This window comes from Giraffa tippelskirchi, chromosome 13 (genome assembly GCF_054371585.1).
Source record: "Giraffa tippelskirchi isolate mGirTip1 chromosome 13, T2T-mGirTip1v1.2.pri, whole genome shotgun sequence".
Lineage (NCBI taxonomy): Eukaryota > Metazoa > Chordata > Mammalia > Artiodactyla > Giraffidae > Giraffa > Giraffa tippelskirchi.
Window position 1 is genome coordinate 44,852,820 of NC_137287.1, and position 25,523 is coordinate 44,878,342.

A 25,523-nucleotide genomic window follows, 5' to 3' on the forward strand; every position below is an offset into this window, starting at 1 on the left:
ATGTTGGGTGCATATATATTTATGATTGTTACGTCTTCTTCTTGGATTGATCCTTTGATCTTTATGTAGTGTCCTTCTTTGTCCCTTTTCACAGCCTTTATTTTAAAGTCTATTTTATCTGAAATGAGTATTGCGACTCCTGCTTTCTTTTGGTCTCCGTTTGCATGAAATATGTTTTTCCATCCCTTCACTTTCAGCCTGTGTGTGTCCCTAGTTTTGAGGTGGGTCTCTTGTAGACAGCATATATAGGGGTCTTGTTTTTGTATCCATTCAGCAAGCCTTTCTCTTTTGGTTGGGGCATTAAACCCATTTACATTTAAGGTAATTATTGAAGAGTATGATCCCGTTGCCATTTACTTTGTTGTTTTGAGTTCGCGTTGAAACATCCTTTCTGTGTTTCCTGTTTAGAGAAGATCCTTTAGCATTTGCTGGAGAGCTGGTTTGGTGGTGCTGAATTCCCTCAGCTCTTGCTTGTCTGTAAAGCTTTTGAATTCTCCTTCATATCTGAAGGAGATCCTTGCTGGGTACAGTAATCTGGGTTGTAGATTATTCTCTTTCATTACTTTAAGTATGTCCTGCCATTCCCTTCTAGCCTGAAGGGTTTCTATTGAAAGATCAGCTGTTATCCTTATGGGGATCCCCTTGTGTGTTATTTGTTGCTTTTCCCTTGCTGCTTTTAATATTTGTTCTTTGTGTTTGATCTTTGTTAATTTGATTAATATGTGTCTTGGGGTGTTTCGCCTTGGGTTTATCCTGTTTGGAACTCTCTGGGTTTCTTGGACTTCTGTGACTATTTCTTTCCTCATTTTAGGGAAATTTTCAACTATTATCTCCTCGAGTATTTTTTCATGGCCTTTCCTTTTATCGTCTTCTTCTGGGACTCCTATGATTCGAATGTTGGGGCGTTTCATATTGTCCCAGAGGTCCCGGAGGTTTTCCTCATTTCTTTTGATTCTTTTTTCTTTTTTCCTCTCTGCTTCGTTTATTTCCATCATTCTATCTTCTACCTCACTTATCCTATCTTCTGCCTCCGTTATTCTACTGTTGGTTCCCTCCAGAGTGTCTTTTATCTCCTTTATTTCATTATTCATTCTATATTGACTCCTTTTTATTTCTTCTAAGTCCTTGATAAACATTTCTTGCATCTTCTCAATCTTTGTCTCCAGGGTATTTATCTGTAACTCCATTTTGCTTTCAAGATTTTGGATCATTTTTATTATCATTATTCTAAATTCTTTTTCAGATAGATTCCCTATCTCCTCCTCTTTTGTTTGGTTTTATGGGCATTTCTCATTTTCCTTTACTTGCTGAGTATTTCTCTGCCTTTTCATCTTGTTTAGATTGCTGTGTTAGGCGTGGCCCTTCTGTATTCTGGTAGTATGAAGTTCCGCTTTATTGTGGAGGTTCCTCACTGTGGTTGGGGTTGGACAGGTGGCTTGTCAAGGCTTCCTGGTTGGGGGAGCTTGTGTCGGTGTTCTGGTGGGTGGAGCTGGATTTCTGCTCTCTAGAGTGCAATGGAGTGACCAGTATTGATTTTGAGATGTCTATGGATTTGGTGTGCCTCTGGGCAGCCTGTATATTGATGCTCAGGACTATGTTCCTGCGTTGCTGGAGAATTTCCGTGGTATCTCTAGCTCTGGAACTTATTGGCTCTTGGGTGGAGCTTGGTTTCAGTGTATATGTGGAGGCTATTGGATGATCTCTTATTCTTTAATGTTGCCCCTGGCTTTCAGTCTTATTCTTGCAGTAGCTTCAAGACTTCTCCTTCCATACAGCATCAATAATAAAACTTTTAGGTTAATGGTGAAAAGATTCTCCACAGTGAGGGATACCCAGAAAGGTTCACTGAGTTACATGGAGAGATGAGGTGGGGCGGGGGGGTTGAGGTGACCAGGAGGGGAAGAGGGGAATTCAAATGTGGAGAGAGCAATCTAGCCAGTAAGCACTTCCGTCTGTGCTTTCCACAGTTTGGAACCCTCAGAGTGGTTCACAGAGATACATAGAGAGGTGGGAGGAAGGTAATAGAGGTGAGCATGAGTAGATAGGGGGGAATCAGGAGGGGAGAGAGAGATCTGGGCAGTATTCTGTTCCCGAAGTGTTCTCCGGTACCCAGAACACCCTCAGAGATTCACAGAATTGGGGTGAGAAGAGAAGGAGGAAGGTGGGAGATAGAGGTTCCCTGGGGGAGAAGAAAGAGCATCAATAGGGGGAGAGAGTAATCAAGCCAGTGATCACACTCCTGAGTAAAAATGGGTCCTAAAGATTGGGTTCTTAAATGTACAAAATTGATATCAAATATGTAAAACAAAGATTAAAAATCTAGAGTAGAGGTTAGACTCTTATAAAACTTACAATATAAAAAAAAAGGAAAAAAGGAAACAGTGTAAAAAGAAAAAAAAACAGTAAAACAGTAAAAAAAGAAACAGTAAAAAAAGTAAAACAGGAAAAAAACATTAAAAAAAGAAAACACAAAAGGTATAAGATATATGTATGCAGTTTGCTTCAAAAATAGGGTTGTTTTTTTTTTTGCAAGTTAATAGTGGGTTATGAAAATGAAAGTTAAAGGTGTAATAGAGGACTTGAAGAAAAAGGAAAGAAGAGAAAAAACAATTTTTTAATTAAAAAAATATTAAAAAAAAAATAATAATAGTAAAAAAATATATATCCTGGACTTTCTCTGTACCTGTTGTGAGCAGTGTGGGGTCTGCTCAGTTTCAGATAGATCCTTGTTCCTGCTTATACTTTTCAATATCTATAGGTCCTTTTCAATGCAGTCGGTATTAACTACAGGGATTTTAATCTGTTGGCCTGTCACTTCCAAAGCGCTTCCCTCTGTTTATTTGGCTTCTGTTTGGAGATCTCTTCAGTATCTAATTTCCGCCCTGCAACAAAGGGGTGGAGGTGGTCTCTTTAGGTTCGCTTGTTCAATTGTGCTGTGGGGAGGAAGGAACACTGCAAACCTGGCGTGTGTGTGGTGAGCTCGCAGTGTCTGGGCCGCACTGGGTTCGCCCCCGCTTATGGCGTGTGTGCTTTCCCCGTCTACCCTGCTCAGGCTTCAGGTTACTCAGCCAGGGAGTGGGCCCTGAGATGCGTGCACTTCCCAGGTCTAAGCCGCTCAGGTTCAGGCTCCCGGTTACTCCACAAAGGCGCAGACTCGGTTTCGCCCACGGCTTGTGCCGTTCCGGGTCGGAGCTGCTCAGGCGGCCAGGAGTTTGGCGAGCGCGCTCTCCCCTGTTGGGGCGGTGCGGCTTATCACCTCCCTGGTCCCCGCCTCGGTTTACGGGCGTGCCCGGCTCCGGTGTGCTTTGTGTCGGTTCTGGGGAGCTGGTCTCTGGCTGCGACCCTCCCGGCGGCTGTCGACCCTCCGGGATCTCAGGCAGTCTTTGCTTAGAAACTGGGAGCCTGTTTGCAGTTTGGTAGGGGGTGCCCTCTCTGGGGCCAAGTTTGCCCCTTTCCGGCTCTGGCGGGCCCCGCCTGCCCGCTGTGTCTGGCGGGGGATGGGGCGGTCCGCAGCCGGCTAGCTCTCCTCTGGTGTCGCTCAGTCCTTTGTTCTGTGAGCGGGCCGGCAGTGCCTTAGAGTTGGGCTTTTCGCGGGATAGTTCTCTCTCTCTGGCTGTCCCACAGTTTAGGTTACTATCTCACGTTAGCTCCCTCAGATTGCCCTCAGGGCACTCGGGCGCGGTCCTTACCTTAGGCAGTGCCGCCCGCTCCTCTCCGTTCAGCCCCTACTTGCTGGTGGCAGATGATGCGAGCGTCTGGGGTTCTTTGCTGGGAGTTGCTTTAGGCACGTAATCTGTGGGTTTTATTTATTTTTTCCTCCCAGTTACGTTGCCCTCCGAGATAAGAAATCTTCCCCCACACCCGCTGGTGAGAGGGTTTCCTGGTGGTTGGAAATTTCTCCTCTTTTACGACTCCCTCCCCGGGACGGGTCTCCGTCCCTAACTCTTTTGTCTCTCTTTTTATCTTTTATAATTTCTCCTACCTCTTTTGAAGATAATGCGCTATCTTTGTGGAAGCCTGACGTCCTCTGCCAGCCTTCAGAAGTAGTTTTGTGAAGTTTGCTCAGCGTTCAGATGTTCTTTCGATAAATTTGTGGAGGAGAGAGTGGTCTCCCCGTCCTATTCCTCCGCCATCTTGGAAGCTCTCCCTCTCAGTCGATACCTTTTATAGAGTAACCGGCAGAGTCTACTCCTTCATGGTCCCAGGATTTGTACATGTATTTATTTCATAAAGATTTATTCTGTACTCGACCCAGAAAGTTTTATATCCTAAATATTTCTGGAAACACTCCCCCAGTTCAGGCCTGCATCACCTTTTTTTTTTTTTCTTCATTATGAATGCCTTCAGATTCTTCTCCCTCCATTTATTTGTGTGCCGTTCAAATTCCATCTCCTGTAGTGTTTAGAGTCACCTGTCTCAAAAGCACATGTGACCGTGGACCACTCGTCAAATAACAATAATATCTAGACATCTTAAAGTGACACGTGATGCTTTCATAATCTGACTTCTGCCTGACTCTCCATCTCTCGCCCTTCTGTCCTTTGCTCTGGAATCCTTAACTGCTGCTGATGCCCTCCTCACCTGTCCCTGTACTTTGGACAAATATTTACCCTCTCGTGTGTGTGTTTCTCTCCTCGTCTTGCTACAGCCTTCCGTGCTCTCCCTCACCTGCCCTCTGTTCCCTTGAGTTGCATAAGTCTGCACTCAGGCAGTATCTCTTGAAAGGTATCCCTGACACCTTTCATCTACATTTTTCTTTAAACTCCAGTGTCTAGTACTGAGCAGGAACCCAAAAAATAATTATTGAATAAAAGCACTAAAGACTTATGTATACCAGGATGATTTTTAAGAGCTTGTCCTCTGCAGTCTAAGAGCCAAGAGGGTAGACATGTGAAGAAATAATTTACATTCAGGTGATGCAGATACACTTGAAAAATCTATAAAGTCCTAAGGTAGGTACAAGGAAAGAGATGCCTGTTTATCTGGGGAAAGACGGCTGTAATCAAGGACAACTTTACAAAGCAGGCTGAGTCTTAAAAGGTGAAAAGTAATTTGTTGGGAAAGGAGCATTTCAATTTAAGGAATTGAGAAAAGGAAAAAAAAGTAACAGGAATTTTGTAAACCATGAATAATGTTGCTGTTGAAGCTTGGTGTGTTGGTATAAAGGTCCTGTTATGAAGTAGAGAAGATATTGTGGCTTTATTTGTCTGTCCTGTATTTTGAAATTTTGTTTGTTTTCTGATTGTTTTGTTCACTGATGTTTGGATGAAGGTTTGTGAGTGAATCTTTGAGATATTGTGTGCCTGTAACCTGATGAATTCTGGTATTTCCCAAAAGGTTTCTTGAAGTTTTAGATCATTGGAAGTATTTCTTAAAGAAGCAAATATTCAGCTGAAGATTAAGATTGATATAAGCTGTCATTTGATACAATGTTTTAAATCGATGTTTTAAATATTCTGTCTTTTATCTAAATATTCTAAGTAATTTTAACAAAACTTACAGATTTGTCAGCAGAACTGGACTTAGAAATGACATGAGAGGAAGAACAAGAAAAATCTGATGGAGATGAAAATAACCATTCACAGGTATGTAAAAATGTAAATTTAAATTTCTGGTTTAATACTGTTTTCTGTCTTTAACAATATAATACAGTTTGCAACAGAGTTCATAACAAATAAAATTACCTTTCAAAAGTAGCCTTTTAAAATTGACAGATTATCACTTAAGTTTTTATAGCACTTCAATTAGAAAACTTAAAATATTGTTAGAATCTATTATTTATAGCTTGTCTTTGGAATTGAGGCAAAAAACTCTCTTGGCTATTGGTTTACTTCTTCCATTTTTATAATTTCTTTATATGATAAAGAAGGTGAGATCAAATACTGAATCATAGGATTAAAGAGTTGAATTTATGAACAATAGGACAATGATGGTCCCTGACCTAGATACATGTAAAGAGAAGTCATTGCCAGTGGTCAAGGTTTTCCGTTGAAATTGCCAGTCACTGATACCAAGACTAAAGATTCATTCTGTCTGATATCTTGGCATAGTTGACTTCAGTTCAATTCAATTCAGTTCAGTCGCTCAGTCGTTTCCAACTCTTTGTGACCCTGGGGACTGCAGCATGTCAGGCCTCCCTGTCCATCACCAATTCTCAGAGTTTACCCAAACTCATGTGCATTGAGTCTGTGATGCCTTCCAACCATCTCATCCTCTGTTGTCCCCTCTTCTTCTGCCTTCAGTCTTTCCCAGCATCAGGGTCATTTCAAATGAGTCAGCTCTTTGCATCAGATGGCCAAAGTATTGGAGTTTCAGCTTCAAAAGCAGTCCTTCCAATGAATACTCAGGACTGACCTCCTTTAGGATGGACTTAAGGATGAACATTCAGTGACAGAGTAGGTCATAGAATCAGCCCAACTGCCTATTAAAATAATTGAACCTTCCAGATTGGACCTTTGTTGTTAGGGTACAAATAATAACTTTATAACTTATTTCATTTCCCGGTGGGAAATCAGTAAATATTATTAAAAATGCTTTATCCACTTTCATCGGTGGCTGTTAGGATTTAATATAACTGAATGTAGGGGCTTCCCAGGTAGCTCAGCTGGTAAAGAACCCACCTGCAATGCAGGAGACCTCAGTTCAATTCCTAGGTCAGGAAGTTCCCCTGGTGAAAAGGATAGGATACCCATTCCAGTATTGTTGGGAGATCTGGGTTCAATCCCTGGGTTCGGACGATCCCCTGAAGGAGGTTGTGGCAACCCAGTCCGTATTCTTGCCTGGAGAGTCCCCATGGACAGAGGATCCGGGCAAGCTACAGTCCTAGGGGATGCAAAGAGTCACAGACAGGACTGAGCACACACATAACTGAATGTAAGCAGGTAATATGTATTGATGTATAACATTATCATTATAAATAATTTGCATTAATTTAGGAATTGGTTCCTCTTTCTAATTAGTGTTAATAGATTTTGGCTCCTAGTAATACAAAGTTTGTCTGTTCTCCAGATATTAGTCCTTAAAAAAAAAACAAAAAACTTTCAAATGGGCTGTAGGGACTCCCTGTTTAAGATATAGTGAGGGGAAATATTTTTAAGGGAAGTCAGCCTTTATAGCATTAAAAATCATCTCCTAATTCATTTTTGGTAGATTTAATATACATGAATTAATTCAAACAAACAGGAACAAAACTGGGTTTTGAGTTCATGTTTTTCTCCTATTTTCAGGTAAGGCAAGTTATTTTTCACTTAACCGCGAAAGGGTAAGATGAAGACGAGTGCCTTTGGCCAGAAGTCATTTCAGCGACTAGTCTCCTTGGAAGCTGAACTGTAGCGAATACACTTAAACAGCTCCATAGGCACTATTTCCTGGGACAGGCAATGGAGAACTGGATGGTAACTGAAGAGGAATGGGGAGTTCAAAAGAGTTTCTTGTTTTATATTCAGAGGGGAGCTTTTAGCGTACATATGCTGTTAGGAATGAGCCAGCAGAGGACGTGTTTATTGAGTTGAATCTTGTTTGCATTTCTAATACTAGAAAGCTTATTGATTGTATGACATTATCCTTAAACTATTACAGTAAGCTAATTATACATAATACTTCTGTTCATGTATAGTTTTATGGTAAGGGCTTGTTCATTGGTTCTAAAGTGTAATATGCTTATGTAATTTAATATGCAGATGATTACTTCAATTAATTCTATCATACATAGATTTTTAAAAATTATAGAATCATGAATATACAAACACTTAGGCTGTACTGAATAGGATTTAATCATTCCTTGATGATTCTGGATGATCGTATCATTGTGAGTAGCTATGGTTTTGTAAGGTACTCTGAAACATCACATCATATTAACTTCATATTGTTTATAAATTCCTGGGAAAAAGGGAAATTTTTGTTTCTTTTCAGTAGAAAGAGCTATTGACAGTCTTTCATTAATTATTATTTTTGGATCATAAAGTTCTAAATTACTAAAACCATCCTTCCCATACTAAGAGTGTCGTTAACACATATTGTGTGCTCAATAAGTGCATGTCAGATGCATGAAGAAACAGCAGAATGGTTACATGAAGGCCTATTGATGAATTTCTTTACAAAAAGCAAGTCTTTATTGCAAGTAGATTTCCAATATTGCCTACATGGAAAGATGTTTGATTTTTTTAGAAATATGTTAAGATTCAGAAATTATTATTTATAGTTATTGGTAGACATGGAATAATAATATAGATTCATTTGCTGTCATATTACTTAGAAAGACTTATTTAAATCTTACTTTCTCAGCATGTTTTGGTACCGCAGTGTTGAGGCCAGATTTCCTGGGTTTGAATTCTGGGTCTGTTGGTGACCTGCTGTGTGGACTTGGGCAAGATCCTCAGCCTTTCCATGCTCCATTTCTCCCTGTGTAGAGGACCTGATGTATTACCTATCTCCAAGCATTACTGTGAGGATTAAAAATGCCTTATGACATGTCAAGTGCTTATAATAATGCATAGCAGTTGCATAGGAAGTCCTCAGAAGGCTAATATCATGGTTATTATGGTTTTCTTAAAAATGGGTTTCTTTCTTATAAGAAATTAAGGAATACCTCCCAGATAGGTTTTATTGCCATAAAAGGTAGTTCTTATTGAAAATGACAACTGCCAAAAACCCTGGTATACTGCTTCCTATCAAATAACACAAGTAATGTTATGTTTTTCCTTTTCCTTTGATCTAAATTCAATGCTTTATTAGTATTACTCATATTTTCTTTGTTCATTAATGCTACTCTTATTTATTGTTTAATCCTTTAGTAAAAAACTACTTCCCAGTGCAAAGGTTTTATATAAAAAGCCAAAGTTTAGGTATTGTTTGTATTTTTAAGTATTTAATATTAGCCTGAAAAGAATCATTTGTTATTTTAGAACTGCAAAGAAAACATCTTTTATAAATAAATTTATAAAAAAAAAAAGAAAAGAAAAGAACAAAGTATAATAAAAAAGTTAATTATAAAAAATATTATCCTAGTAAAAAGTATTTTGTAAAAGGAATAGTGGCAAAACAGAAAATCTTCATTTGTTGTACAGACATACACTTTGAGAACTTAATTTAGAAACACTCTTGATCAAATTGTTGTTTTGATAAAAATCTGTCCTTTTAAGAAGTGTCTGTTTTTGATTTAATGAAGAAGTATTTATCACCTTTGTACAGTTAGTATATTTTATAAATATTTTAAGGACACTGTGAAACAGTATTATTTATGTGTAGGTCAAAGCACAGATTAATGACGTGAGCTACCTGAGTGACTTAATCAGTCATCTGAAAGTGCTTCCTGGGATGGTGATGTCTTTACTCTGAAGAATTCCACATTGCAAGTAGAACCACTTGGCTTGAGGTATAAAGGTAGGACTGTAGTGTAAATACCAATACAAAGCTTATTTGTGTATAGTGTAGTAATACATGCACACCTTGTCTAGTACTGCTCTAAAGCTACGGATATATTACAGTGCTGTGCATCTTAGAAATATGTTTTATATTAAAAGACAGAGAAAGTGAGTGTATACGCTGAGCCTCTGATCATTCTTACTGTACCTGAATTTATGATGATTATTTATATATGTATGTAATTATTTTATTTCTCTTTCTCTTCTACTATACTGCAAGCTAAACGAGAGCCAGGGTCATCTGTTTTATCTGGAGAGCTTAGAATAATGTCTTCCACTTGATAGACACTCAATATTTGTTCAGTGTATGGAGGAGTGAACATGTAAGGCACCGTCCTTTATACTAAAAAATTACTCATATCAATGTGTTTCTTGTTTCTCTGTGTTTTCTTCTTGTTGCAGATTGTGTTAGCTTGTTGAAAATTCAGGATGCAATTCTTTCGTGTGAAAGATAAATGGAGCTTTGAAAAAGCCACTGTGAACTACTTAGAGAAGGAATTAAAAAACTGGAAAATAAGGTTGGTGAGCTACAGAAAGAACTGTCCGAAAGAAAAGAAGTGAATCACAGTTAGGGCATCAGAAAGTGGAGTGGCAACGAGAGCTCAGCAGCTTGAGGTACTGCACATCCTAGTTTTAAAGAAATATTTGAACTGTTATTTACTTTAATACTGCAGAGACGTAGCTGTGTTATAATTTTTAACTTACCCTCTGGGATTTTACAGGGGAGAATATGTCATTAGTATTGTGGAGTGTGAAATTCATGGAAATAATGTAAGTTCTTAACAGTGAATGCTTCTAATGACTTAATGTATATTTTTCCAAATCATCATTTTCATGATCATACAGAAGTCCACCATAACGGAAACCTCATTCATGATTCAACAGATTGACTTTCCGTTGTTTTTCACTTTACTGTATCATGTTTAAAACTGCAAGGAACGTCTTTTCTATAGATTCGTTTCTACATTTCTAATTATTTTGAATTAATTTTCTTTAATAATAGTGTATCATTTGGTTAAAGTATGAGAACATTTGGAAATGGTCTTTGATCCATATTTCTAAACTATTCTTAAGAAAGTTTAGATTACTCTTCATTCCCCCCAACAGAAGTATGAAGTAGCCATTTTTCTCAAGACAGAAAAGAAAAAAAAAATTATGCTGTTTTATTCTTAACCCTCTGCATGAAAACAGTGATCATTATTAAGTGTTCTTCATTGTATTCCCCCCATTTTGCTATTTTAAACATTATGAAGAGGGAATGAAAGTTACTGCAGCAGCAAATAGTCTCATGTTTTTTTAAGCAGAGCTCTATAAATTTTGCAGGTTGACCTTAAAGCAAGAAGAAGAGAATAGAAGAAATGCTGATATGTTATATGAAAAGATTACGGAGCAGTTAAGAAGAAAGGCGGAGAAGGCAATGGCACCCCACTACAGTACACTTGCCTGGACAATCCCATGGATGGAGGAGCCTGGTAGGCTGCAGTCCATGGGGTCGAGAAGAGTCAGACACAACTGAGCAACTTCACTTTCACTTTTCCCTTTCAGGCACTGGAGAAGGAAATGGCAACCCACTCCAGTGTTCTTGCCTGGAGAATCCCAGGGACGGGGGAGCCTGGTGGGCTGCCGTCTGTGGGGTCACACAGAGTCGGACACGAATGAAGCAACTTAGCAGCAGCAGCAGCAAGAAGAAAGGAAGACCAATATAGTAAAGAAGTTGAAATGAAACAGAAACTTGAACTCACTCTCAGAGCACTAGATGGAACTGAAGACTGAGAAATGATCTGAATCAGGTAGAGTAATCGTTGGTGAAAATCTCAAAAATCTAACACCATTTCATCAATATTATTTATAATATCCCTTTTATTTAATATGTATTATTTAGATTTCAAACAAAATGTTATCCCAACCTAGGTATGAACTGTGACATTCAGAGTTTAAGTGATTAGTTTCTTGCCATTCTTGGCTTCTAGCAGATGATGTATATGTGGAAAATTCTGAAAGAGATGGGAATATCAGACCATCTGATCTGTCTCTTGAGAAACCTGTATGCAGATCAGGAAGCAACAGTTAGAACTGGACATCGAACAACAGACTGGTTCCAAATAGGAAAAGGAGTACGTCAAGGCTGTATATTGTCATCCTGCTTATTTAACTTATATGCGGAGCACATCATGAGAAACGCTGGGCTGGAAGAAACACAAGCTGGAATCAAGATTGCTGGGAGAAATATTGATAACCTCAGATATGCAGATGACACCACCCTTATGGCAGAAAGCAAAGAACTAAAGAGCCTCTTGATGAAAGTGAAAGGGGAGAGTGAAAAAGTTGGCTTAAAGCTCAACGTTCAGAAAACTAAGATCATGGCATATGGTCCCATTGCTTCATGGGAAGTAGATGGGGAAACAGTGGAAACAGTGTCAGACTTTATTTTGGGGGGCTCCAAAATCACTGCAGATTGTGATTGCAGCCATGAAATTAAAAGATGCTTACTCCTTGGAAGGAAGGTTATGACCAACATAGATGGCATATTTAAAAGCAGAGACATTACTTTGCCAAGAAACGTCCGTCTAGCCAAGGCTATGGTTTTTCCAGTGGTCATGTATGGATGTGAGAGTTGGACGGTGAAGAAAGCTGAGCGCTGAAGAATTGATGCTTTTGAACTGTGGTGTTGGAGAAGACTCTTGAGAGTCCCTTGGACTGCAAGGAGATCCAACCAGTCCATCCTAAAGGAGATCAGTCCTGGATGTTCATTGGAAGGACTGATGTTGAAGCTGAAACTCCAATACTTTGGCCACCTCATGCGAAGAGTTGACTCATTGGAAAAGACCCTAATGCTGGGTAGGATTGGGGGCAGGAGGAGAAGGGGATGACAGAGGATGAGATGGTTGGATGGCATCACCGACTCGATGGACATGGGTTTGGGTAAACTCCGGGGGTTGGTGATGGACAGGGAGGCCTGGCGTGCTGCAATTCATGGGGTTGCAAATAGTCGGACACGACTGAGCGACTGAACTGAACTGAACTGATGTGTTTTCTGAGTGGAGGGATGGAGGTAACTTGGCTTAATTATTAACATAATGATTGGCACTTTTGATACATTAGACAAAGTAATCTTCTTAATTCCAATGCATGTATAGATTTTGGCTTTTTAAATGTTTAAATACAGGCTAACTTGCCTGGAAACTGTGAAGGAACTAGTTAAATGCTTTGTAAAGAAATTTTCTTTCACAATACTATATCTGCATGTTTTTGCTCTGTGATAAATTTAGCAGACATTTAAATTAAGATCCAAGTCAGTCATGTGGGATAAAGATCCTTGTGCTTTAAAAGGCTACTTCCTTTAAACAGCTTTATTTCATTTTATATTCTGCTTGTAAGCTTTTAACTGTTTTTATTTTTTTCTTTTAATGATATGGGCCCAAAAACTTCATATAATGTCTCTCCAGGTTATGGAAGAGCGACATGACACTCAGAAGCAGCTTTCTGGAGAACGGAATGCCAGAATCTTACAGGAGGGAATCCTGGCCAATCAGCTTGCCAAACAAAAGCAGAAAGAAATGACTAATAAGGAAATGAACTCTGAGGTATTTTCTGTAGTCATTTATGTGTGTGTATGTATTTGTGTATGTATATATTTTATAAACGAAGAGTGTGCACCATAGAAAGTATAGAGACTTGTGAAAGCCTATACATCTATATTTTGAGGAGGGATGACATTTTTCAAGTGTCGGATAAAGTAATATTTGTAATTCAGATCCATTTGTCTACAGCAGTCAGGTAGGGACATACGGTGACTTCATCCAAGGAGAGGCCTTTAATATTTTCCATAGGAATTGATCTCAAATTTATTGCAACTGTATCAGAGGAGCCGGCAGTTTAGGCCAGGAAGACGGCATGTGCTCCCCCATCGACTGCGCTACACACCCAAATCCCTTTGCTTTGGAGTGAGCGTGTCTGTTACTCCATACACGTCATCACCTTCAGTGTCTAAATCAGAGTCTCTTCTTGGCTCCACTGTCATTTCTTTAACCAATGCCCTGTTAACGACCTTTGCACATCATTTACAGTTTTCCAATTTGTAAAAACTGCAAGATCAGTTGTCAAAATATTTTTGAACACTTTAAAAAGTAACTTCTTCAGAATAAACTTATAAAAGTCCTGCCTCCTCTGCTCCCCCACCAAGAAAAAAAACCATACCTCTTGCTACTAGCAATAGATACTCTTAATTTTTGGCAGCGATTTCACTTCCTTGATAGATCATTAGGGTAGTTTATAACTTCCACTGATGGTAAGGAGGAAAAGTATAGGCAATTCAGAGGCTGTATTTTGCATGTCATTCTTGTGAGAAAATTAACACTTTGCTCTATGTAGTGTCCTATTTTAGTACCAGGAACTTTTGAAAACAGTGATAGGTATGACATAATATATATTTAGTGAGAATTAATATGTGTTTTTCATTGTCTTTCGCCCTATCTTACTGTTTTAAACATTACAAAAAAGTATTGAAAGTTATGGAAGCAGCAAATAATCTCATGATTGTCTAAGAAGAGCGCTCTAAATTTTACCTATTTACCATTAGTGTATGCACCATGAGTGAAATAAGAGGCTTATTTTGTATTGATATGTTTGTACTAGAGAAGTAACTGTGGTTTGATGTAAGAGGACTAGTAGAGTCAGAAGACCTGGTGAAAAACCTGCAGCTTATATTTCTAACTTCTTCCTTTCCAGAATCATTATAGCTAATGAGTTAACTGATGTTTGTAGAAGTGCTTAGTGTAGCTATCAATAGGTATAATTCTCGTAGTGGACTATTACAATGTTAGAACAGTAGCATATTCTCAAGAAAATTTTTTACAAAATTTAATCTGTTTAGATATGTACAGAGCTAAGGCTCTCACTTTGGGGTAGCTGTACAGGTTAGGTATCAGATGTATTTTTTTCAAAGCTAGCAAGTGGTGATGTTTATTGGAGTATTTGTCACATTACTTGGGATGATGTTATTTTTATTCATGTCAACTTAATTTGGGAAATATTTCAGCCTTGACTCATTTATTCTTATGGGCTGTCAACTGTTTAAAGGCATCTCAGTTCAGTTCAGTTCAGTCGCTCAGTCGTGTCTGACTCTTTGCGACCCCATGAATTGCAGCACGCCAGGCCTCTCTGTCCATCACCAACTCCCGGAGTCTACCCAAACCCATGTCCATCGAGTCGGTGATGCCATCCAACCATCTCATCCTCTGTCGTCCCCTTCTCCTCCCGCCCCCAATCCTACCCAGCATTAGGGTCTTTTCCAATGAGTCAACCCTTTGCATGAGGTGGCCAAAGTATTGGAGTTTCACCTTCAACATCAGACCTTCCAATGAACACCCAGGATTGATCTCTTTTAGGATGGATTGATTGGATCTCCTTGCAGTCCAAGGGACTCTCACGAGTCTTCTCCAACACCACAGTTCAAAAGCATCAATTCTTCAGCGCTCAGCTTTCTTCACTGTCCAACTCTCACATCCATACATGACCACTGGAAAAACCATAGCCTTGACTAGACGGACTTTTCTTGGCAAAGTAATGTCTCTGCTTTTAAATATGCTATCTAGGTTGGCCATAACCTTCCTTCCAAGGAGTAAGCATCTTTTAATTTCATGGCTGCAGTCACCATCAGCAGTGATTCTGGAGCCCCAAAAAATAAAGTCTGACACTGTTTCCCCATCTATTTCCCATGAAGTGATGGGACCAGATGCCATGATCTTAGTTTTCTGAACGTTGAGCCTTAAGCCAACTTTTTCACTCTCCTCTTTCACCTTCATCAAGAGGCTCTTTAGTTCTTCTTCACTTTCTGCCATAAGGGTGGTGTCATCTGCATATCTGAGGTTATTTATATTTCTCCCAGCAATCTTGATTCCAGCTGTGTTTCTTCCAGCCCAGCGTTTCTCATGATGTGCTCTGCATATAAGTTAAATAAGCAGGGTGACAATATACAGCCTTGACATACTCCTTTTCCTATTTGGAACCAGTCTGTTGTTCCATGTCCAGTTCTAACTGTTGCTTCCTGACCTGCATACAGGTTTCTCAAGAGACAAGTCAGATGGTCTGGTATTCCCATCTCTTTCAGAATTTTCCACAGTTTATTGTGATCCACACAGTCAGAGGCTTTGGCATAGTCAATAAGGCAGAAATAGATGTTTTTCTGGAACTCTCTTGCTTTTTCGATGATCCAGCGGATATTGGCAATTTGATCTCTGGTTCCTCTGCCTTTTCTAAAACCAGTTTGAACATCTGGAAGTTCACAGTTCATGTATTGCTGAAGCCTGGCTTGGAGAATTTTGAGCATTACTTTACTAGCATGTGAGATGAGTGTAATTGTGCGGTAGTTTGAGCATTCTTTGGCATTGCCTTTCTTTGGGATTGGAACGAAAACTGACCTTTTCCAGTCCTGTGGCCACTGCTGAGTTTTCCAAATTTGCTGGCATATCGAGTGCAGCACTTTCACAGCATCACCTTTGAGGATTTGAAATAGCTCAACTGGAATTCCATCACCTCCACTAGCTTTGTTCGTAGTGATGCTTTCTAAGGCCCACTTGACTTCACATTCCAGGATGTCTGGCTCTAGGTGAGTGATCACACCATCGTGATTATCTGGGTCATGAAGATCTTTTTTGTACAGTTCTTCTGTGTATTCTTGCCACCTCTTCTTAATATCTTCTATTTCTGTTAGGTCCATACCATTTGTGTCCTTTATCGAGCCTGTCTTTGCATCTACTTGTCATTAAAAGCATTAAAGGCATCTACTTGTCATTAAATCATAATTTGGGACTCAACTGGTGAGCTTTACCCAAGCCCTTCTTGATTTACTCTTCCATCTGCTATTTATGATTTACTTAGAACATTTTTGCGAACAATTTGCTCATAATTCTCATTTTCAGTTCAATCAGTTCAGTTCAGTCACTCAGTCATGTCCAACTCTTTACGACCCCATGGACTGCAGCACGCCAGGCCTCCCTGTCCATCACCAACATTTGGAGTTTATTCAAACTCATATCCATTGAGTCGGTGATGCCATCCAACCATCTTATCCTCTGTCATCCCCTTCTCCTCCTGCCCTCAATCTTTCTCAGCATCAAGGTCTTTTCAAATCAGTCAGTTGTTTGCAACAGGTGGCCAAAGTATTGGAGTTTCAGCTTCAGCATCAGTCCTTCCAGTGAATATTGAGGACTGATTTCCTTTAGTATTGACTGGTTGGATCTCCTTGCAGTCCAAGGGACTCTCAGGAGTCTTCTCCAACACCACAGTTGAAAAGCATCAATTCATCTGCGCTTAGCTTTCTTTATAGTCCAACTCTCACATCCATACGTGACTACTGGAAAAACCATAGCCTTGACTAGAAGGACCTTTGTTGGCAGTGTAATGTCTCTGCTTTTTAGTATGCTGTCTAGGTTGGTCATGACTTTGCTTCCAAGGAGTAAGCATCTTTTAATTTCATTGCTGCAATCACCATCAGCAGTGATTTTGGAGCCCGAAAAAAATAAAGTCTATCACTGTTTCCACTGTTTCTCCATCTATTTGCCATGAAGTGATGAGACTGGATGCTATGATCTTAGTTTTCTGAATGTTGAGCTTTAAGCCAACTTTTTCACTCTCCTCTTTCACTTTCATCTAGAGGCTCTTTAGTTCTTCTTCACTTTCTGTCATAAGGCTGGTGTCATCTGCATATCTGAGGTTATCAATATTTCTCCCAGCAATCTTGATTCCAGCTTGTGCTTCATCCAGCCCAGCATATAAGTTAAATAAGCAGGGTGACAATATACAGCCTTGACGTACTCCTTTCCCAATTTGGAACCTGTCTGTTGTTCCATGTCCAGTTCTAACTGTTGCTTCCTGACCTGCATACAGATTTCAGAGGAAGCAGGTCAGGTGGTCTGGTATCCCCATCTCTTTAAGAATTTTCCACAGTTTCTGGTGATCCACAGAGTCAAAGGATTTATCATAGTCAATAAAGCAGAAGTAGATGTTTTTCTGGAACTCTCTTGCTTTTTCAATGATCCAACGGATGTTGACAATTTGATCTCTGGTTCCTCTCCCTTTTCTAAAGCCAGCTTGAACATCTGGAAGTTCACGTTTCACGTACTGTTGAAGCCCGGCTTGGAGAATTCTCACTTTAAGGATGATTACTATCGTTTGGATACATGCGTGTCCACTAAGACTGAAAGGTGTCAGGATTTGAGAGCAGCAGGAATGGAGTGAGTCAGGGAGAGGGCTGTAGGGGCTGCGGTCCGGAGACAGGTGGAGGCCAGGTTATCGAGGCTCCTTGAAGGCCATGGGAAAAACCTCATTTTTTAAATTTCATTTTTCTTTTATATTGGAATGTACTTGATTTCCAATTTTGTATTAGTTTCAGATGTGCAGCAAGTTGATTCAGTTATATGTAGACATATATCCAATCTTTTTTAGATCCTTTTTCCCATGTAGGTGACTACAGAATATTGAGTAGAGTTCCCTGTGCTATGCTGGTCCTTGTGGTTAGCCAAGGGGAAAGGTAGGGAGGAGGGATAAATTAGGAGTTTGGAATTAACATAGACACACTACTAGATATAAAATAGATAAGCCACAAGGGAATGGTCTCATTTTTTCACTGAGATAGGAATCTATTGGAAAGATCTGAGCACTGGATAGAATATGTGAAGATCTCTGAAGTTAATCAAACCTCTAATAAAGCAAGGCAAAATGTTCCATATCATGGAATTTTCCACCACTTGTCCCACATTCACACCTATTTCTTTCTGGACATGAGGTGGTGAAGCTCTGCAGATTTATTGGGAGGGGCAGGGCGTGGACAGCGGGTCTGCATCTTTTTTCTGAGTAACTTAATATAAGGAAGGCCGGAGGGTGGCCACTTCTGTGTCTGTAACCAGATTCAGTGAGGAGGGAAAAGAAGGTGAGAAGATGTCTGTGGTGATAGTTTTCAAAGTCCCTCAGTTCAGTTTAGTTGTCGCTCAGTCATGTCTTCATTCTTTGTGATCCCATGGACTGCATGCAGCTCATCAGGCTTCCCTGTCCATCACCAACTCCCGGAGCTTGCTCAAACTCATGTCCATCGAGTCAGTGATGCCATCTAGCCATCTCATCCTCTGTCATCCCCTTTTTCTCCTGCCTTCAGTCTTTCCCAGCATCAGGGTCTTTTCCATGAGTCAGTTCTTCGCATCAGGTGGCCAAAGTATTGGACCTTCAGTATCAGTCCTTCCAATGAATATTCAGGACTGATTTCCTTTAGGACTGACTGGTTGGATCTCCTTGCAGTCCAAGGGACTCTCAAGAGTCTTCTCCAACACCAGTGTTCAAAAGCGTCAATTCTTTGGTGCTCAGCTTTCTTGATGACACAACTCTCACATGCATACATGACTACTGGAAAAACCATAGCTTTGACTAGATGGACCTTTGTCGATAAAGTAATGTCTCTACTTTTTAATAATGCTGTCTAGCTTTGTCATAGTTTTCTTGGAAGAAGCAAGCATCTTAATTTCATGCCTCGGTCACTCATCTGCATTGACTTGGAGCCCAAGAAAATAAAGTCTGTTACTGTTTTCACTGTTTCCCCATCTATTTGCCATGAAGTGATGGGACCAGATGCCATGATCTTAGTTTTTTCGATGTTGAATTGCAAGCCAGCTTTTTCACTCTCTTCTTTCACTTTCATCAAGAGGCTCTTTAGTTCCTCTTCGCTTTCTGCCCTAAAGTTGTTGTCATCTGCATATCTGAGGTTACTGATATTTCTCCTGAAAATCTTGATTTCTGCTTGTGCTTCCTCCAGCCCGGCTTTGGCATGATGTCCTCTGATCTAAGTTAAATAAGCGGGGTAACAACATACAGCCTTGATGTACTCTTTTCCCAATTTAGAACCAGTCTGTTGTTCCATGTCTGGTTCTAACTGTTGCTTCTTGACCTGCATACAGATTTTTCTGGAGGCAGGTAAGGTAGTCTGGTATTCCCGTCTCTTGAAGAATTTTCCACACTTTGTTGTGATCCACAGTCAAAGGGTTTGACACAGTCAATAAAGCAGAAGTAGATGCTTTCCTGGAACTCTCTTGCTTTTTGTATGATCCAGCGGATGTTGGCAATTTGATCTCTGGCTCCTCTGCCTTTTCTAAATCCAGCTTGAACATCTGGAAGGTCTCGGTTCACTGTCGAAGTGAAGTGTTGAAGCCTGGCTTGGAGAATTTTGAGCATTACTTTGCTAGCGTGTGAGATGAGATTAAAGTACATATGTTGGCGTTCTGTATTATTAACATAACATAATAATAAAATGATTTTATAAGCTCAGTGACAGAGCATCTTATTAGGCAGTTGTGAGACAACTTCCACAAGAACTGGCCAATACCCTAAGAAAGCAGTCTATTTCCGAGACTTCACTGGAGGTCACGTCACGTTATTGTCCTAACTTAGAAGTTGAGGCACAGGATTTTAGGAACAACTTACTTACTTCAACTGACAAGTCAGGTGGTGTGAAATTTGATGTGTCAACGGTCAATACATAGGATAAAGTGTTTTAAGACACTCATTTTGATTTCACAGCTTTCTTTCGTATTTTCATTACAAGTAATTTGCTGCAGTTTTATTATCTTTAAATCTGCACTTGTTTCTTAAACTCTGACTTTCATTCTGCCATTTGCACTATATATTTTTTTCTTATATTAGATACCCTTAGAAAGGTTGGGAATTGTGCCTCATTCTTCACAGAAGTTGATAGACTTTTTTTAGTGATAGCTATATTACCGTGATGAGGAAAGCCAGATAAAATCAGAGGATAATGTTTAATGGAATGTTCCAGAAAATTGTCATTTCGTGTCTTCACGTTTGTGAAAGGCTGTAGAATTCTGTATATATTTATTTTGTGCATTTAAGAATAACTTGTGCAGAAAGGGTATTAAACAAAGCTGTTGAAGTCGGGCATTGCCTTCTTTTCTTTTCATTTTAGATATACTATAAAGGCATGGAGGTACTCAGATGGTGTATAGTACGTTCATCCTAACTGGAGAATTAAGATTATCTAGATCCTGCCATTGAATTTTTTAAAAAAGCTATTGAGGTATAATTCACGTATTATGGAATTCACCCCCTCAACATGTGTAGTTCAGTCTCTCTTAGTCTAGAGAAGTGTCACCTGTGACCACAGTCAATTTTAGAGCGTTTCCATCAGCCCCCAAAAGAAACCCTGCATCCCTTAGCCACCACCTATGCCCATCACATCTTCCTCAGTCCCAGGCAACCCCCAGTCTAATATCAGTCTCTGGAGACATGCTTATTCTGGGTATTTTATATAAATGGAATCATACAGTATGTGCTCCTTTGGGATTAACTTTTCTCATTTGACGTCATGTTTTCGAGGTTCATCCATGTGATAGCATGTATCAGTTGCTCCGTTTCTGTTGATTGTCAAACAATAACCACTATGTGACTAAGCCATGTATCCATCATCAGGTGATGGAGCTTTGGGTTGTTTCTACTTTGGGGCTATTAATAATGCTGCTGTGAACATTGATTTACATGTTTCTTTGTGGGCATGTTTTTATTTCCCTGTGGTGGGATTTTATCCTCAGAGTTCACTGGCTGATTTCTCCTTTTCTTGCCTTTGCTCAGACTGTCCTTTCTGTCTTTACAGTTTCTTTTCTCTTGGGTAGTCCTCCATTTATTCAGACCTGGTGCCCGGTCTCTCCTCCTCCAGAGCTTTCCTGACTGTCCAGCTCTCATGGAGCCTTTTCTCTTCAGCCCTTGTCATCTAGCCTGTGAAAAGCAGTTTAGCCCTTAAATTTACGCTGTCGTCGTTTTTTCTATGAGGGAGAATCTTGTTTAAGTACACACTAACAGGGAATATTTATTGATACGCACAGCCCTTGTCTTGCATAAATGGAAAGTAACAAAGGATTACCAGAATGTGGCATTTTTCTCTTCAGAAAAATGTACGGATCATCTCAGTAAACTCTTAGGAAATGGAATTTCTTTAACTGCTTTGGAATGCAGTTCAAATGACTAAAAATTCTTTGTAGTTCAGAAAAAGGCTTATGGGATTAGCATCCATATTTACAGATTTAGTAATTAGAGTCTTGTTTTCACAGTCTTCTTTTGGGAGGGATTTATTGACTCAGCCCTAGATAACCCAATACATTATCCCTCGCACTTCTTTGAAAACCGTGGGGCATTAAGATGGGGGTGGGGTGGGGAGGAGTAAGATATGTTCTACTAAGAGGGGACTTGTAGTCATTTTATAGAGGAAAGGTAGAAAAATATTTATTGTAGAACAATAAAAGTGTAAAATCAAATGCAAATGTTGTGTGAGAAAGATGATGACAGTGAAGAGTATATTTTCTGACTTTTGGTGGTTTGAACTTCTTTCTTGATTCTCTGAATAATTCCTGGTCCTACATTCTACAATACAGATACCATCATATTTATTTGATCCTGTGTTTGAGTTAGGCTGTGCTCAGTCCACTTGCCTCATTACCAAATGGTATTATTTTCTTCTTGAAGATTGACAATCTTCCAGCAGAGCTGGGAACTGCATCTTCAAAATGGCTGCACCTGGATGCAGAAAAGTCAAGTCCTTTGAGAGGAGTTATTATCTATGAAAGGAATGCAGAAGAAATGTGAAAAACTAGAAGAGAAGAAAAAGAAGTTGCAGCAAGAAGTAGTGACCCTCAAAAGTCATATAGAACTGAATATGATAGAACACAGTCAAGTAGAGCAGTATATACTGGAGACTGAAGAAAGAGCGAGACAGGATCTCGTAGAGAAATGAAGTCAACCTATTTTTGCAGGTTAATTTGTTGATCTGTCATGTGCTTGAATTCACCTCACTGTACATTACATTTCGATGTATACAGTTTATGTGTTCCCTCTACTTCCCTTAGAGCAGTTTGTTTTGTAGATTTCTAGAAGGAAGGGGACACTTGTTTCTCCCTTTAAATATTTCCGTTTCCATCACAGTTATCAGTACACGGACCTTTCAGAATGATTTTCACTAAAGAATCCTTTTACTTATAAGACCAATCGGTATACAGCAAGACTATTAGGAGGAAAAGATAATATTGTGGTTTAGAACTGGCACCATCCTCTTGAATTATTCTTAAGTTGTCTTGTTCAGTGTTTAAAATTTTCAGTTGATCTTTATAGTCTTTGAATTATCAGATTATATAAGTACTCCTATAACATTGATTCCACTTTAATTTTATAATTCAGATTTAATTCACTTCACATTGATGATAATTGTTTTAAACTTCCACTCTTTATTTTTCACATTTAAAATTGCCCTCTGAATCACTGACTCAAAACTAAAGGGAACAAGTATAATTATCCAAGTTATAATTATTTTAAAAATGTTATCTTTTTACATTTGCCTTAGATACAGGCAGCATCTCAAGAGAACTTAGAGTAGTTACGAGAGAAGAAGAATGTTTCCATAAGAAGTCAGATGGAATTCAGAATTGAAGACTTGGAAACTGAACTCGTCAAGATGAAAACTTTGCCAGAAGATTATAATAAAGCAGAGTAGGAAAAATATAAGCAACTCTGCCTAGAAGCACTAGGAGTCAGAAAGTCATTGGCAAATAAAGCAAACAAGTAGTCAAGACACAGAATCACAGAAGATAAATTTAGTCTATTACTTTGTCTTGAAGGCCAATTTTGATAGAGCCTGGTGCATGAGATTAGTAGGACGTGAAAGGTAACTAGATAGTCACTGCTAGAGGGCGCTCTAAGACAATCTATGTTAATACTGTACCAAGTTTTTCTACACTACTTAAAAGCATGCTTGTGAAATAGGGGGAATTCACACAGGGGTGAAAGGCAGGGTAATTCACAGAGTGGCTGAAGCTAGCATGGTGATCTGACAGGGGGTGTGTGGAAGCTGGAAAGGGCAGATCCCACCTGCAGTGCTGAGTCCAGGCTTCCCCGCCGTCTAAAAGCAGAGCGCTCCTAGGACGCCTTTCGTAAAGCCAAAGAGCATACAGCAAAGGAGCAGGTACCCGAGGACACATTCTGCTAGTCGATGCCTAAAATAAGTATACACAAGGGAAGCACAGGTGCTCCCAGAGAGGGTTCAGGGCTGTGGCGACTTGATGCTGGGATGTGGGGTGTGGCTTCCGGGGAAGGATCCCAGAGGGGCTGGTCTCCCTGCTTGGGGAGCGCGATGCCTCTAGCTGTAAAGACATACACTGAACGCTGTTTTGACTTTTTGCCTTTTGAAATGAAACCAAAAATTCTCTTCACATTTTTTTTAAAATCAAAAACAGTTGCTGACATAGGCCCTTCGTAGAAGTAAGTGACATAAAGTGAACTTTGGAGAAGCAGGGGATGCTTGTCATTGTTCCTGGGGCTGTTTCAGCTCTCTTCAGTCTCACTCACTGACTTTCTCCTCCTCCCCTCGAGATTGTGGCTCTAGGTGATTCTTCAGATCCAAATGCTTAATTTCTCCGAGTGAAACATGTATACAAGGGTGGTGAAAGGAAGCACTTGAACGTGGCTTTGTGGGAGGTGTGTTTCTTCATCCCTGAACTGTTTCCTGGAGGCAGGTGTGTCCCAGAGGCAGCAGGTGTCACTGTGAGCCCACCTCCCTTTCTCTCTGACGCCCTTTCTCTCCTGTCCCCACTGTGACTTGTCACTTGAGGAGCCCCAGACACATGTGCACCTCTTTAGAGCAAGCTTATAACTGTCACTGTTTACAGTAGGTCTCCTCTGTGTTTTCAGTGTTCAAACAGTTTAATTAATTAATTCCATTTACTATACGGCAACTTAAAAAATGCAAGTCATTTAGGGAAGCATGAATGAAATTGGTGTTTTTCATCTTCCCCAGGACTAATGAGAGGCTGGCAGAGATGAGCACCAAACTTGAGGTGGAGAAGCAGCAGAACAGATCTTTACTGAGCACTCTCACCACGAGGTCAGTTCTGGAGTCCCCTTGTGTTAGAAATTTCTATAATACTTTGGTGCTCAAATGAAATCTTACTCGAAGAGCAAGTGTAGTGGTTTCTACCTCAATTCCATGCCTTTACATAACAGCTTTGAGACTTACTTGACTAAGGGCAGTTCTATTATCTTTTTGCCTTGAGTTTCAGATTTCTGATAAGTGATTCTTGTTTGGTGAACTTCTGAGCTGTTTATTTGACTTATGCACACTAAGTAAAAGCCATAAGTGACTGTGGTAATCAAGGACACAGAAATTTTGTGATCTTTTTTGGTCCAAGATTTCTCATTTTTAAGAGATACTGATGAAATTCTAAAATTTTCTTGAAAAGCTGCATTTAAACTCTAATTTAGAAATGGAATCTTATTGCCTAATAACTGAAAGTGTACATTGAGGTGTCTGACTTACTCTCTGATGGTCTCACTCTGGCCGCACTTCATAATCATCTCCGAGCTCTGCTGCTCCCACTGCAGGCTCTCTGCCCCTCAGCATAAGTGACTGACGGACGTCTGAACACTGACCACATATGGGTGTTTCTTCATTTGAAGGAATCGTAAGGGAAACCCTTCTCATGAATTAAACAAACTTGTGATCCTAAGTCAGAAGATAATTTGTGCTTCTGGATTTTTTTGTTATTTTCTTATACAAGAGTAGATCTTTAATTACTATTTTACTTCAGTTCAGTTCAGTTCAGTTCAATTCAGTCACTCAGTCGTGTCTGACTCTTTGCGACCCCATGAATTGCAGCAAGCCAGGCCTCCCTGTCCATCACCAACTCCCGGAGTTTACCCAAACCCATGTCCATCGAGTCAGTGATGCCATCCAACCATCTCATCCTCTGTCATCCCCTTCTCCTCCTGCCCCCAATCCTTCCCAGCATTAGGGTCTTTTCCAATGAGTCAACTCTTTGCATTAGGTGGCCAAAGTATTGGAGTTTCAGCTTCAACATCAGTCCTTCCAATGAACACTCAGGACTGATCTCCTTTAGGATGGACTGGCTGGATCTCCTTGCAGTCCAAGGGACTCTCATGAGTCTTCTCCAACACCACAGTTCAAAAGCATCAATTCTTTGACGCTCAGCTTTCTTCACTGTCCAACTCTCACATCCATACATGACCACTGGAAAAACCATAGCCTTGGCTAGACAGACTTTT

General features: G+C 39.9%; 1 pseudogene; it reads left to right on the plus strand.

Annotated features, from left to right (window-relative positions):
* Positions 1–12,468: 12,468 nt before the first annotated feature.
* LOC145530936 (ankyrin repeat domain-containing protein 26-like) lies at positions 12,469–24,481 on the plus strand (annotated as a pseudogene).
* The last annotated feature ends 1,042 nt before the right edge of the window (positions 24,482–25,523 follow it).